Raw genomic sequence first — 14666 nt, 5'->3', positions numbered from 1 at the left:
TATAAATTACATATAAGAATCTTATAAAATATAAGATAGTTAATTGAGGATTGTAAGTACATCATGCCGATTTGTGAGGAGGCTCATATTTAGCTTGATAAATGATATGTAGTAGTGTCTAGCTCAATGAGTTAAAGAGTAAAACTTGAGCCAGCTCCTATTGGACTTATTAGCTTGTGAGACAACTTATTTATTATGCTTAAAATATATTAGTATTTAGGAATTTCAATAGCACAAAATTATTAAAATAATATTTAAATTTTATATTTAGTTTCTTATATGAAATGATTTTTTAGTAATTCTCTTCTAATTTCTCATTCAGTTTATCATTTATTATAATGATTGTTTGAGTCAAAATTCATCTTTCATTTTCATAGTAAATAAGTCGGCTTGCGATTTATTTGAAATTAAAACATCTTATCCTAACAAGTGCTTTTTATTAATATTATTACTAAAATTATTAAATCAAAATTTAGAGTCAGTTTGCAACACCTATAACATTTTGTAAAGGTCATTGTAATGAATTTAACATAATTAAAGGTTAGAAAAATGAAGAAAATATATTTTGTTCATAACAATTTAAAAATAATATTAGTTATATACCGCTTAATATTTTATCCTATATTTAAAGGTTTTATCAGCTTTATCTTAATTTCTCTTATGCTTCATTTGAGATAAATTTCTTATTGTTTTTTAAAGTAATTTTCTTCGTACAAAATTTTGTTAAACTTTTTTTTAACTAAAAAGTTATTTTAAAAAGTAATAAAAAAGCTATCTCAAACGAAATTTTATAGTCAAATAGCTTACATTGAAAACTAAATAGTTAACTAGCAACAAGATATGATCAAAAGTTAATCCTGATTAATTAAGACTCATTAATGGATTTCCTCATCTATTTTGTAATGTAGCTAGCTAGCTATATAGCCTTTATGAAAACAAAGGATCAACCAATAATTAAAGTGCAATTAGTGCGCTAAAGAATATTATTTATTTTGGATAATAAAGAATAAAATTATAGTCATATCTATAAAAAATAATTAAATTTACCTAATTGGACATTTCAATATAATAGTTTGAAAATTTTGATCGGATCAAACGGCCGAATCGACCGGTTCATGAACTGACTGTTTGATCTAGACGGTCCAATTTCCTGATTAATTTTAATAATTTTGATATGATAATGACCAAAAATATTTCCTTTCACAGATTTAATGACCCATCGTATTCCAAAAATCTTGTGGAATCTCCTCACAGTCAATTTGGTGGCTCTTTATGCCAATTTTGATAAGGCATGTCCATAAAGGGTCAACAAAAACGTCGGCAATCCACTATTGGGTGTTAGTATTGGATCTGACATGAGAATTTGACTCGAAGTAGTGACGGTTAAGATTGTCATAAAATACTACAAATCTTTTTTCGTTGGTTGCAAAACTGTTGTGAAAACACTTTGCAGTGAATACCAATTGCAACGATCGTTCAATAATTTTTGAACCATTGTAAAGTTTTTGTAGCTGTTAAAACCACCAGAAAAATTCTTCATAAGTGCTACGAAAGCCAATCTTTCTTGTAGTGAACACAACATAAAAAAAATTATATTTGGATTGAGTTTAGGTCAACAAATAATATTGGGGTTCAAATCTATAATCCTTTCAAAGTAAAACTAAATATAAAATTATTATTTTTTTCCGAAGTTTTGTTCAATTTAAGTTATTGTATTCATTTTGGATCAGATTCATAGTAATTTGTTGCACTAAAACTAGTTTTTTTTATGTCATGTTCGGGTTGAGTCGAGTGAGATTCAAGTAAATTTTTTTACTTGTTTAATAAATGGTCATATTCGGATTAATTTAATCATGATAGATCACTTTCGAGTTGGACTTTGATCTAACCCGTGAACCCGAATCAACACCCTAGACCAAGGTAAGGGTGTCTTTATTTATTAATGCTAAGCTCCTATATTTTAATTAGTGGTTAGGAGTCCTGATAAGTAATAAGATTGTCGTATTTGTGAAGGAAACTATGCAAGGATTGGTACTTAATGAAATCGACACTGTAACATATGGTTTTCGTATGTATTGTACAGAATCAATCGAGCAAATCTTCTAAACATAGATTGAACTTATCCAAATTCTTTGGCTCAATTTAATAGCATATATCTGGCTTAAATTGAATAAAGTTGAAATGAAATACAAATATTTTTATGCACTATCAAACATTTTAGTCATAATCATAATTTGGGATGTGAGATGAGAATCCTTATTTAGGATAGGATAGAAGGGGGAAAAATGATTTAATATTTTTGTTTTTCAAAGTTTTTTTATATATATTTTGAATAGCTCATTAAAGGTTTTTATTATTTTGAAAAGGTTATAAGAAAAAATTAAAAAAAAAACGACATTAAAAAATCAATTTTTGAAGGGGCATGTTGTGTTTGTATACCCGATATTCAAATACTCAGAATTTGATTAGTAATTATATTTGCTGTGAACTTTATTAACAACACTATCATTAATTATAAAACTTGAATAAACCTAATGATTTGTCTATCAATCAATGCTGATACCCATTTATCAGTATGAGGTGGAACCCCCGCATACGAGAGGCTATGTTATCCTTTGTGTACGCAGGTTGTTGACCATATATAACTAGTAACTGAAAGTGCTCTGATACCACTTGAAAGTGCACTGATGGCACTTGAAAGTTCGTTAGGGATGTTAAGCCCTATGAACTTAGTCCCAAGCTAACCAAGAAGGGAGGTGAATTGGATAACTTTAAAACTAAAGATAAAACTCAACCAAAAACACCACAAACTAAGTGCGGAAGAAAAATAAATGCAAAAGCGATAATAAGAAAAGAACACACCAGATTTATAGTGGTTCGGTCAAACCTTGACCTACGTCCACTCCTTGGAGGCGCCCTCCAAGTATTGCACTAAACCAAGTGTCTCTCCTTTAGCCCCCACAGCTAGGCGGAGAAGCCCTTACAAAATCACTTCCACCTTCCCTGGTGAGGCTGAGTCACCGGGTCCTTTGACACCAAAGAGATCTTCTTCTTTGGTGAACTTACCTCGAGACAAGCCTTGAATCCGATGGTACTAAGGTGCGAGTTCGCCGGAGCAACCGTGTGGATCCCTCACCACACTCCCTTGAGTTCCTCCCCCTCACAGGATCTTCTCCCTCTCAAACTCCACCCTTTCCTCTCTCCCTTTCAAGCTCTCTCTTCAAGTTTTTCCCACAAGAACGAAACTACAATGGCTGCCAAAGACACTTACAAAGTGCCTTGTCAAGCTTAAATAGAAGCTCTCAAAACGAGCTCATTAATGCAAGTTGCCGACATTATCGTCCGGGACGATAGACATATCGTCCTGGACGATTAGTTCAAATTCAGCTCAACGGCCTGGGACGATCAGAAGAAATTTGGTTACATCGTCCTGGCCGATATCACGATCGTCCAGGCCGATTAGTTTAAAATTGATTTCAATCATCCTGATCATAACCCTGAATTTGAGCTGTCCGATGTAGATCGTTCCGGCCGATAAGGAGATCGTCCCAGACGATGTGATCGTATCAATCAATCATTAATGCTTTCCAAAAATACCAGATCAATTTAGGCATAATTGAGTTAGATCAGCCAGGACGATATAAATATCGTCCTGGTCGATTTCCTAAAACAAAGAATTCCTAAACTGATTATGGCGGTTGATTCTTTTTAGAATTAAGACTATCGTCCTGGCCGATACATGTATCGTCCAGGCCGATATCAATAACGGTTGCCTTAATGAGGATGCCCTAATTAGGGTTTCAGATTTTTGATATATCGTCCCGGTCGATATTACCAAAAATAGAAATCTTATAGGGAATAATAGGAAATCTTCTAAGTTACAAATCAACAGATCCCACACCAAATACAACAGACTCAAGAAAGGAAAAAGATTACAAACTGACACAGACCTAGTCTACCCAATATTGAGCTGGTTCCAAATTGCAGTCTGATCGTGTAGACCTGAAACGTTAGCACAAAAGGCAATCGTAGAGAAATAAGGAATGTTTGCTATCATCAAAATCATAAATCATTGATCTGTAATAATCCCCCCTTTTTTATGATGGCAAATAATTCAATTTTAATTTAAAAAAAAAACGATTTCTCCTAATCTCCCCCTCACTAGAAGAACACTTTTAAAAAATAGGAGAGATGAAAATATTTTTATTATTTTTAATTTTTTGAAAACAAGATACAAATATGATAACAGTACAAAAATTCAACAATATATTTCAGTACAAAAATTCAACAATACGTTATCCCCCTTTGATATTATCAAAAAGAGAGGAGGCACAAACAAAAATAAAACTAAAGAATATTATTTATTTTGGATAATAAAGAATAAAATTATAGTCATATCTATAAAAAATAATTAAATTTACCTAATTGGCCATTTCAATATGATAGTTTTGAAAATTTTGATCGGATTAAACGGCCGAATCGACCGGTTCATGAACTGACTGCTTGATCTAGACGGTCCAATTTCCTGATTAATTTTAATAATTTTGATATGATAATGACTAAAAATATTTCCTTTCACAGATTTAATGCCCATCGTATTCTAAAAATCTTGTGGAATCTCCTCACAGTCAATTTGGTGGCTCTTTATGCCAATTTTGATAAGGCATGTCCATAAAGGGTCAACAAAAACGTCGGCAATCGACTATTGGGTGTTAGTATTGGATCTGACATGAGAATTTGACTCGAAGTAGTGACGGTTAAGATTGTCACAAAATACTACAAATCTTTTTTCGTCGGTTGCAAAACTGTTGTGAAAACACCTTGCACTGAATACCAATTACAACGATTGTTCAGTAATTTTTGAACCAGTACTGTAAAGTTTTTGTAGGTGTTAAAACCGCCAAAAAAATCCTTCATAAGTGCTGCGAAAGCCAATCTTTCTTGTAGTGAACACAACATAAAAAAATTTATATTTGGATTGAGTTTAGGTCAACAAATAATATTGGGGTTCAAATCTATAATCCTTTCAAAGAAAAACTAAATATAAAATTATTATTTTTTTTTTCCGAAGTTGTGTTCAATTTAAGTTATTGTATTCATTTTGGATCAGATTCATAGTAATTTGTTGCACTAAAAATAGTTTTTTTATGTCATGTTCGGGTTGAGTCCAGTCAGGTTCAAGTAAATTTTTTTACTTGTTTAATAAATGGTCATATTCGGATTAATTTAATCATGACAGATCACTTTCGAGTTGGACTTTGATCTAACCCGTGAACCCGAATCAACACCCTAGCCTAAGGTAAGGGTGTCTTTATTTATTAATGCTAAGCTCCTATATTTTAATTAGTGGTTAAGAGTGCTGATAAGTAATAAGATTGTCGTATTTGTGAAGGAAACTATGCAGGGATTGCTACTTAATGAAATCGACACTTGTAAGTTGTAACATAAGGTTTTCGTATGTATTGAACAGAATCAATCGAGCAAATTTTCTAAACATAGATTGAACTTATCCAAATTCTTTGGCTCAATTTAATAGCATATCTTTGGCTTAAATTGAATAAAGTTGAAATGAAATAAAAATATTTTTATGCACTATCAAACATTTGAGTCATAATCATAATTTGGGATGGGAGATGAGAATCCTTATTTAGGATAGGATAGAAGGGGGGAAAATGATTTAATATTTTTGTTTTCAATTTTTTTTTTTTTATATATTTTGAATAGCTCATTGAAAGGTTTTTATTATTTTGAAAAGGTTATAAGAAAAAAAAATAAAAAAATGACATTAAAAAATGAATTTTTGAAGGGGCATGTTGTGTTTGTATACTCCATATTCAAATACTCAAAATTTGATTAGTAATTATATTTTTTGTGAACTTTATTAACAACAATATCATTAATTATAAGACTTGAATAATTCTAATGATTTGTCTATCAATCAATGTTGATACCCGTTTTTATCAGTATGAGGTGGAACCCCCACATAAGATTTTGAGGCCGAGAAAATGATATGGTAGAGGCTATGTTATCCTTTGTGCACGCAGGTTGTTGACCATCATCAGCGACCATTAGCATCCATCGTCTGATCATCATCATTAATTTTTAGTCAAAGTAGACATCAATAGCTTTCCTCTATCAAATAACATCAATGTCAATCATCATTTAATTTTCGCATCACCCTTCATCAATTGACACAAATATATGTCGTCATCCAATCTCTATTACCAACCACTATAGATGTTAACATCAATCATACATTGCTTTATCACCTTCACTTGCCATCAATTAAATTCAATTACCATCACTTGTTATTTTCCCAACATTATCTTGAGTTGGGGTGTCAATTTTTGACATGACCCGAAACACGGTCCGAACCAGATCTGAAAAAATTCGGGTTAGGGTCAACCTGGACCCAAAACGAGTCGAGTTCAGGTTCAACAAATCAACCCGTCAACCTGGACCCAAAACTTTTGTAATTGCTTTATCTAAGTTAGCCCTTGTGAATTTTTCCCTTATCTATATTTCTTACCTAACAAATCTTGTGAGCCCACCTCCTTTTATATCAAGATGTTTTTCTTTTAGGATGTCATGAAACTTTTTTTTTGTTTGGCTTCTCATCCTCATCTTGACTGTGTCCACTTAGAACTTTGAATACTAATCTCCTCATTAAGCGCACTAATTTATTTTCAAAGATTCTTCAATTAGATTCTAAACTCAGTCAAATTAATATATATATCTCTAATCATATGGACTTTGAAAACGAGCAAGAATGTCGTTATAATTTAAATATTATTAAAAACTAATATCCGTTTGAACATTTAAAACCTGCTTAAATAAATAAATACAACAAAAGCCACATGAAGCTATTAGAAACTTGAGATTTAAGGTTTGTTTAGGACCGTTTTCTTACTGTTTTACTTTTCAGACATTAATTAGTATTTTGCTTGCCTATTATTTTCTTACTGTTTTTTTTACTATTTTTAAAAAAGATTTGTGGTGAAAAGCAGTTTTTTGCAACTAAAATAGCTAATTGCATAATAAATTTTGTAAAACGCAACAACCGTCCTAAATAAACTCGTAATTATATTAACTTATGATTAAAAATGGTTTTTTTTTTCGAATTACTAATATTTTTTATGAATTAGGATTATTAGTGATAAGTCAAGTCTTTGTGACATTGTTTTATATATTAATAAAAGAGATGAACAAAATTCATTTGATAAAAGGTTTTTAAACACATTTCTTAAAGAATATAATTATGATTTATATAAAAGCATAATTAAAATCACGATTTAGTGCAAGCACTTTCTATTTGTTGTCGTAGGAATATGAACCAAGTAATGAAACATTTAGGCTTTGTTTGGGATTTTTACAACTTCTTAAAGCAGTTTTCTAATAAAAAATTAAAATTTATATACTAAAAGCTGCTTTAAGAAGCAAGAAGAAAGCCGTCCCAGACAAAGCCTTAGTGATTAAAAAATTGCCATGTTGGACTTGTGCCTTCGATTCAAATCCTATAATAACACTTCTTATAAGAATTATTTAATTCAAATTCGCTAACCTTAATTAAACTCAAACATAATAGAAGCACAACATTAATATTATAGTATTAGAAGTAAAAAATATAGTTAATTTAAGGGTCAGTTTGAGATGATTGTTATTTTTTGTAAAAATGATTGTAAAGTTATTGTGGATAAAATAATTCTTTTAAAAGCTTTTGTAGAAAACAGCTTCCTTACATCAAAATTTATAGAAAACATTGAAAAATCAATGGTCAAATAAACACTATTGTTGTGTTCTGAAAAGCAAGACAGTAAGAAAGCCATCCAAAACAAAACCTAATTTAGACCATATGCAACGGAATGTGAAACACTTGAATGTCATCTGCCAAAAACTTCAACTGAACGTCATATATCGAGCGTAATTCCGGTAGTGAATAGTGCGACGCCAATATTAACGACGTACTGTTCATCCACACTAAATTTTTTGGTGAAAACGAGTGTCAGAAAATGGAGAAAGAATATACATAGAATATTCTTTTTTGAATGTTAGAAAATATAATTTGGTTGAATACGAGTTACTGTATTTTGGAGTGAAACACGAGTTTTTGGTTGAAGATGGCCTTATAATGAGAAGAAGCTAGCTTGCACCATTTGTTCTCAGCCACAGTAGATGCCATTTCTCTTTTTCCATTATAAAAATTAATGCATGGAGATTAAAGATAATCAATATGTTGGCAATGGTGACATTTTATTTAAATAATATGAAATGTTTCTCTACTTATTAGCACACGAAGCTTCCTATATATAGAAAAAAAAAACCCAATAAGAAATAATGTGTCTGATCTGCATATAAATTAGCTCAAGAAAAGATGAAATGTAGTTAATTAATTAAAACCCTAATGACATTATTTTGTTAAAGAAATGCTAAAAAACCTCATCAATATTGTATTCTAGCTCATAATTAAAATATGATTAGTGCGCTACAGAATGTCCTCTCTCTTCGAAAACATTTAAGAGCTACCTAATGTTGTTCGTATATGGCGTTTCTCTTTTGATGATTCTTGTCGATTAATGATGAACCAGAATGTTGGCTATGGTGACTTTCATTTAAATAATATGAAATGTGTCTTCACTTACTGCTTCAGGCCTGAAGCTTCCTCTTATAGTAATAAATGGTTTAAAATGTTAACAAATAATTAATCATATTACTACTAGGGGTGTCAATATTTGACACGACACGAAAACCCGACTCGAACCCGACCCGAAAAATCCGGGTTGGACCCGACCCGAATGCAAAACGGGTCGGGTTCGGGTTCCAGAAATCGACCCGTTTGAAAAACGGGTCGGGTTCGGGTTGACCCGACGGGTTGCCGGGTCAACCCGTTTGACCCGAACATAACCTGCCAAAAAAAAGATTTCTTATAACTGATATACCTTTATAATAAACAGTAGTGATAATTGCTAGCTACTCAATATAAATTTAGCAAAAATGTTTAAATGATTATTTGTATCCTTATGGTCATAGATCATCTTATCTAATTGAAAGATTGTTAATAGTGTATTTATAAATTATAAAAAAAAAATACCAAAGCCAAACATGCAATCAAAGGCAACTAGTGGCTATTGATTGGTCAGTAAGTCTCTCGCTTAACGAGCAACTGGCTATCGAGTCAGCAGTTGGTCGCTCAATTAATGGGTGATTGTGCCTACTTTCAATTTTTTAATATTTATTTAATTATTTAAAATATTAAGATATCAGTTTAAAATTTTTTTATATATTAGGACATGTTATTTTAATTCTATTGAAAATGTATTTGTCAAAAAGATATGTATCACAAGAATGTATGATGTCTATTACAAATAAAATTATTTCTATCTATTTTAAAATTTTAGATATTTCCTTTCACTAAATTCCATAAAATTTCTTCTCATCAGATGCTTTTCTATTTTTAATTTGTACATTCCAGAAGGCATTTGTAGGCGCCCGTTGTTTCTTTGATTCTCCGCCTCATAATGATATATTGTATCTAATTAGCAGTTGGAATATTAACTAACCACAAGACTAATCTCGTCATTAGTAGCACTAATTAATTTTTAAAGATTCTCCGAGTAGACTTCATACTCAGTCAAATTAATATATATATCTAATCATATAAATGATAATTGCAAATGCCGTCAGTATGATCTGTCGTTCTCTCTATTACCATTACAAAAATTAATGCATGTCGATAAAAGGTGAATCACAATGTTAACAATGGTGACATTGTATTTTAAATAATACAAATTGCTTCTCTACTTATCAGCACACGAAACTTCCTCTCTCTCTCTCTCTCTCTACCTGATATGAAATGTACCTTTGCATATATATTAGCTCAAGTAAAGATGAAATGTAGTTAGGAGTTGTTTGGTTGGTTGACAAAAGAATGCAAAATAAAGTTCAAAATAGTGGTAGTTGATAGCGGCAGATGGTGGTTGGGGGCGGCTGTCGTTGTCCGGGGCGGAGAGTGGCCGGGGATGGCCGGCTGAGGTGGCAGCCGATAGTGACAATGGTGGTGAGTTTTCGTTGTATTTGAAAATCGCCTAAATCATATGAATTTCAAATACATTGCATTTGAACTAGAGCATGAATTCTTTTTACTTCAAAATTTTACTCTTGCATTTATTTTACTTCAAACCAAACACCGATATTCTCAAAATCTCTACATTTGGAATACTTTACACCACTTTTGCAGCAAATCAAACAGACCCTTAATTAAAACCCTAATTACATTATTTTGTTAAAGAAATGCTAAAAAACCTCATCAATATTGTAATCTTGCTGTTGATTAAAATATGATTAGTGCGCTATAGAATATATTTTCTCTTGAAGAACTCATTGGCATAATGCCATGAAGCTACTAATTAATGCCGTTTGTTCTCAACCACTATGTATGGCGTTTCTCTTTGATTCAACAATGCATATATGCCAATTAAACATGTTGACAATGGTGACTTTTCATTTTAAATAATATGAAATGTGTCTTCACTTATTTCTTCACGAAGCTTCCTCTCTATATATAAGTAACAAATATATGGTTTAGTTTAATATGTTCAAAAGGAACTTAAAGCTAGTGCCTATATAGGCCCGATTATAACTTATAATTTAATGTATAAGCAAGTATGCAACATATATCACTATCAAAATAAATAAATAATATAGTACTTATTTTGCAACAGTTAATAAAATTAATGTAAAAATAAATGCTAATACAAGATTTCTTATAGCCTATAGATCATTATAACAAATTGTAGTTATCCTTGTGTTCATTGATCGCCTTATCTAATTGAAAGTTGGTTAATAGGAAATTTAGATTTTTTGGGGGGCAGCTTTCTTAATGTTTCTTAAATCAATTTTTTAGTACAAAAATTAAAAAGCTGCTTTTAGAAATAGTAAGAAAATTGTCACGAACAAATTCTTATTATTGATCTTTTCCTGCACATATAGATGTGCATAACAGAAAGATGTGGAGAGTTATGCAACTAATTATAAAACGTTTGGTCGCGCAATGCCGAGATCCATAAAATAATGAAATTATGCTTGTTCTTCTTAAATACTGATTTCAATGGAAAAGGAATATGATTCAGATTTCCCTCATGATGCACCGATAATTCTCCTCAAATAAATATGTAGTCTTGTCTGGTATATATCGAACATGATATGCATCTGACACGTATATTGGATACACCGAAGATGTGTCCGATTAAAAAAACTACTTTTCTTAAATATGTTATTAACTTTTTATAAATAATTTCTTGTATTTCAGTTTTTTATTTATTAATAAAATAAAATTTAATTTTTTTATCTTCTATCCACATCCCAAAATCAATCATCCGCACTTAATAACCAATTCCTCGAGCATTTTTATGTTAATTTCTCTATAGCAAGTCATGGCTAGGTTTTCACAATAACGCCCAATGCCATCTTAACATCGACGACATCAACGTTTTAAAATCATCCCAATTTGAAGTCCAAAGCTGTCTTGACATTCCCACGTAACGCCAATAATTTCTACACCCATGCATAATCAAGCCTCACACCATCTCAACATCATATATTTGTCTGATGTCATCTCAACATTGAAGTCTGATGTCATTGCATAACATCAATGTACAACTCTCGATGATGCCTGACACATGACATCGAAGTCCGGATCTAAAAACCATTATATTAATAACTTTAAAAATAAATACTAGTTAAATGATTTATTATTTCTTTATTATTCTTAATATTTTGTTTATTCAATTTCTAAACATTATTGTTATAAAAACAACAATATCAATCATTTATCCCAATATTTGGGGTTAGGTACATGAATCATTTTTCTCCATTGTGTCTTATTAAAATTCAAATTCTCATTTAAATCTAATAAAAATATCATTCCTGATATTTGCTAACCAATTCTTTTTTGGTCTACCTCTACCTTTCTTAAAAAAGGTCAAATTTAATACATCTACTTTCCCAATGGATCATCGCAAAGCAAATATTTAATTTGACCAAACCATCTAAGGAGATTCTATCTAATATTTTCTATCATTGGAGTTACTCCCGCCTTTTTTATTGTTTCACATTTTGTCTCTAAGTGTAAAGCCACTCATCCACCTTAGCATCCTCATCTCTGCAACATATAATTTTTTGCTTCTCTTTTAATGAACAACATTCTGCACCATAAAGCATTGTAGATCTCACCAACATAATTTAGAATTTTCTCTTGAATTTGAGTTGTACTTCTCTATAACATAACAGGCACAATACATTCCTCTACTTCAACCATCCAAATTGAATTCTACTAATAATATTCTAATATATTTTTTTCTCTTGACTTGATTGCCCAAAGTCAAAATCTCACCACTATATCTATTACTACCAAAATTAATACTCCATGTATTTGGTTTTAGATCTACTAAAATGAAAACCTTAATTTAGACTCTAAGGTTGATCTCGATAATTCAAGTTTGCATTCAACTCCCTCTCTAATCTTATCAAAAGCAAAGATATATGAGCTTAAAGCTAATTCTTGATCTACTCCAACTGAAATAGGAAAATACTTGGGTAAACCACATTGTGTAACACAGGTAACTGCTTATGTATGCATATCATTAATGACTTGAATATAAGCATTTTCTTTTCTAGAACTCTCTAGAACACTTCTCTTGGAACTTATCATATGCTTTATCTAAATTAATAAATATTATATGTTGATCATCCTTACTTTCTATACTTGTAACATTTCCGAGATCTAAGAGAAAAATTGAATTCCTTGACTTAAATTTCTCAACCACAATATAATATATCAGAGCCATCTAAAAATCTAAAAATACTTTAAATAACTAGAAAACATTACAAATTTTATTTCAAAAAGAGTAATATACAAATAATCAAGTATAATTGCATACAATACATCAAAATATAACGGCTAGATTATAAAAAATATCTCAACAAAAAAAAAACCCTTACTTATCAGCTGACCCTTTTCTTTTCCTAAAATGATAAACATCAATAGAATAAGTTTTTCAACTCAGCAAGCATACCTAATTCCTATTACATAATTCAATATATACCCAATATTTGTAATTTATAAATAAAAATTTTGAGTCATTAATTCAAAATAAATAGAAAGCAGCTATATAGTTTCCAAAAACATGTTAGAGTTTACTTATCCTAGATTCATACTTTTATATGAATGTTAGAGTGTACTTACTTTCAGAACATAATAAAAATATGCATTTTCATTTACACCTTCACAAAAGCATCATAGTCCACTTGTACAAAAAATGATAGAGTTAACCTACTTTGTGTTATATTATGATTAAACTTAGTTCATTTATCATAATGTCATTTATATTCAACTTATTTTATTTAACAGAATATTTATATGCAAAATAATATGCATGTCCTAATATCTGTTTATAACTTTATTTTCACGTATGCCATTTATAATCAACCTCCAATAGGTGAAGGAGACCATCCTCAATCCCCTTATAACTCCACTTTCACTTATACGTCCCTTGAACCTCTCACGCCTGTATAAAACAAATGGGATCAGAATAACCTCTCACGTTCTTCTAGGACATATGGGGCCAGAGTCAAAAGCAGAATAGTTTTTTTACATATATACTTATTTCACATTTTGTCTCTAAGTGTAAAGCCACTCATCCACCTTAACATCCTCATCTCTGCAACACTTAATTTTTTGCTTCTCTTTTAATGAACAACATTATGCACTATAAAGCATTGCAGGTCTCACCAACATCTTTTAGAATTTTCTCTTAAATTTGGATTGTACTTCTCTATAACACAACAGACACAATACATTCCTCTACTTTAACCATCCAACTTGACTTCTACTAATAATATTCTCATATATTTCACCATTGCTTTGAACAATGGACCTAAGATATCTAAAAAATGTACTCTTTTTAACGACTTGATCGCCCAAAGTCAAAATCTCCCCCCTAGATCTATTACTACCAAAATTAATACTCCATGTATATGGTTTTAGATCTACTAAAATGAAAACCTTAATTTATACTCTGAAGTTGATATCGATAATTCAAGTTTGCATTCAACTCCCTCTCTAATCTTATCAAAAGCAAAAAGATAATTCAAGTTTGATCTCGATAATTCAAGCTTAAAGTTAATTCTTGATCTACTCCAACTAAAATAGGAAAATACTTGGGGAAACCACCTTGTGTTTTAACACAGGTAAATGCTTATGTATACATATCATTAATGACTTGAATATAAGCATTTTCTTTTCTAAAACTCTAGAACACTTCTCTTGGAACTTATCATTTGCTTTTTCTAAATTAATAAATATTATATGTAGATCATCCTTACTCTCGATCTATACTTGTAATGCCCCAAGAACTAAGAGAAAAATTGAATTCATCAACTTAAATTTCTCAACCATAATATAATATATCAGAGCCATCTAATAATCTAAAAATACTTTAAATAACTAGAAAACATTCCAAATTTTATTTCAAAAAGAGTAATATACAAATAATCAAGTACAATTGCATACAATACATCAAAATATAACGACTAGATTATCAAAAATATCTCAACAAAAAAACCCCTTACTTATCAGTTCCCCATCACCTCACTATGTCGGACCCTTTTCT

Source organism: Dendrobium catenatum, unplaced genomic scaffold (assembly GCF_001605985.2).
Source record: "Dendrobium catenatum unplaced genomic scaffold, ASM160598v2 fragScaff_scaffold_655, whole genome shotgun sequence".
NCBI classification, from domain to species: Eukaryota; Viridiplantae; Streptophyta; class Magnoliopsida; order Asparagales; family Orchidaceae; genus Dendrobium; species Dendrobium catenatum.
Note: the sequence above shows the minus strand (reverse complement) of the source record.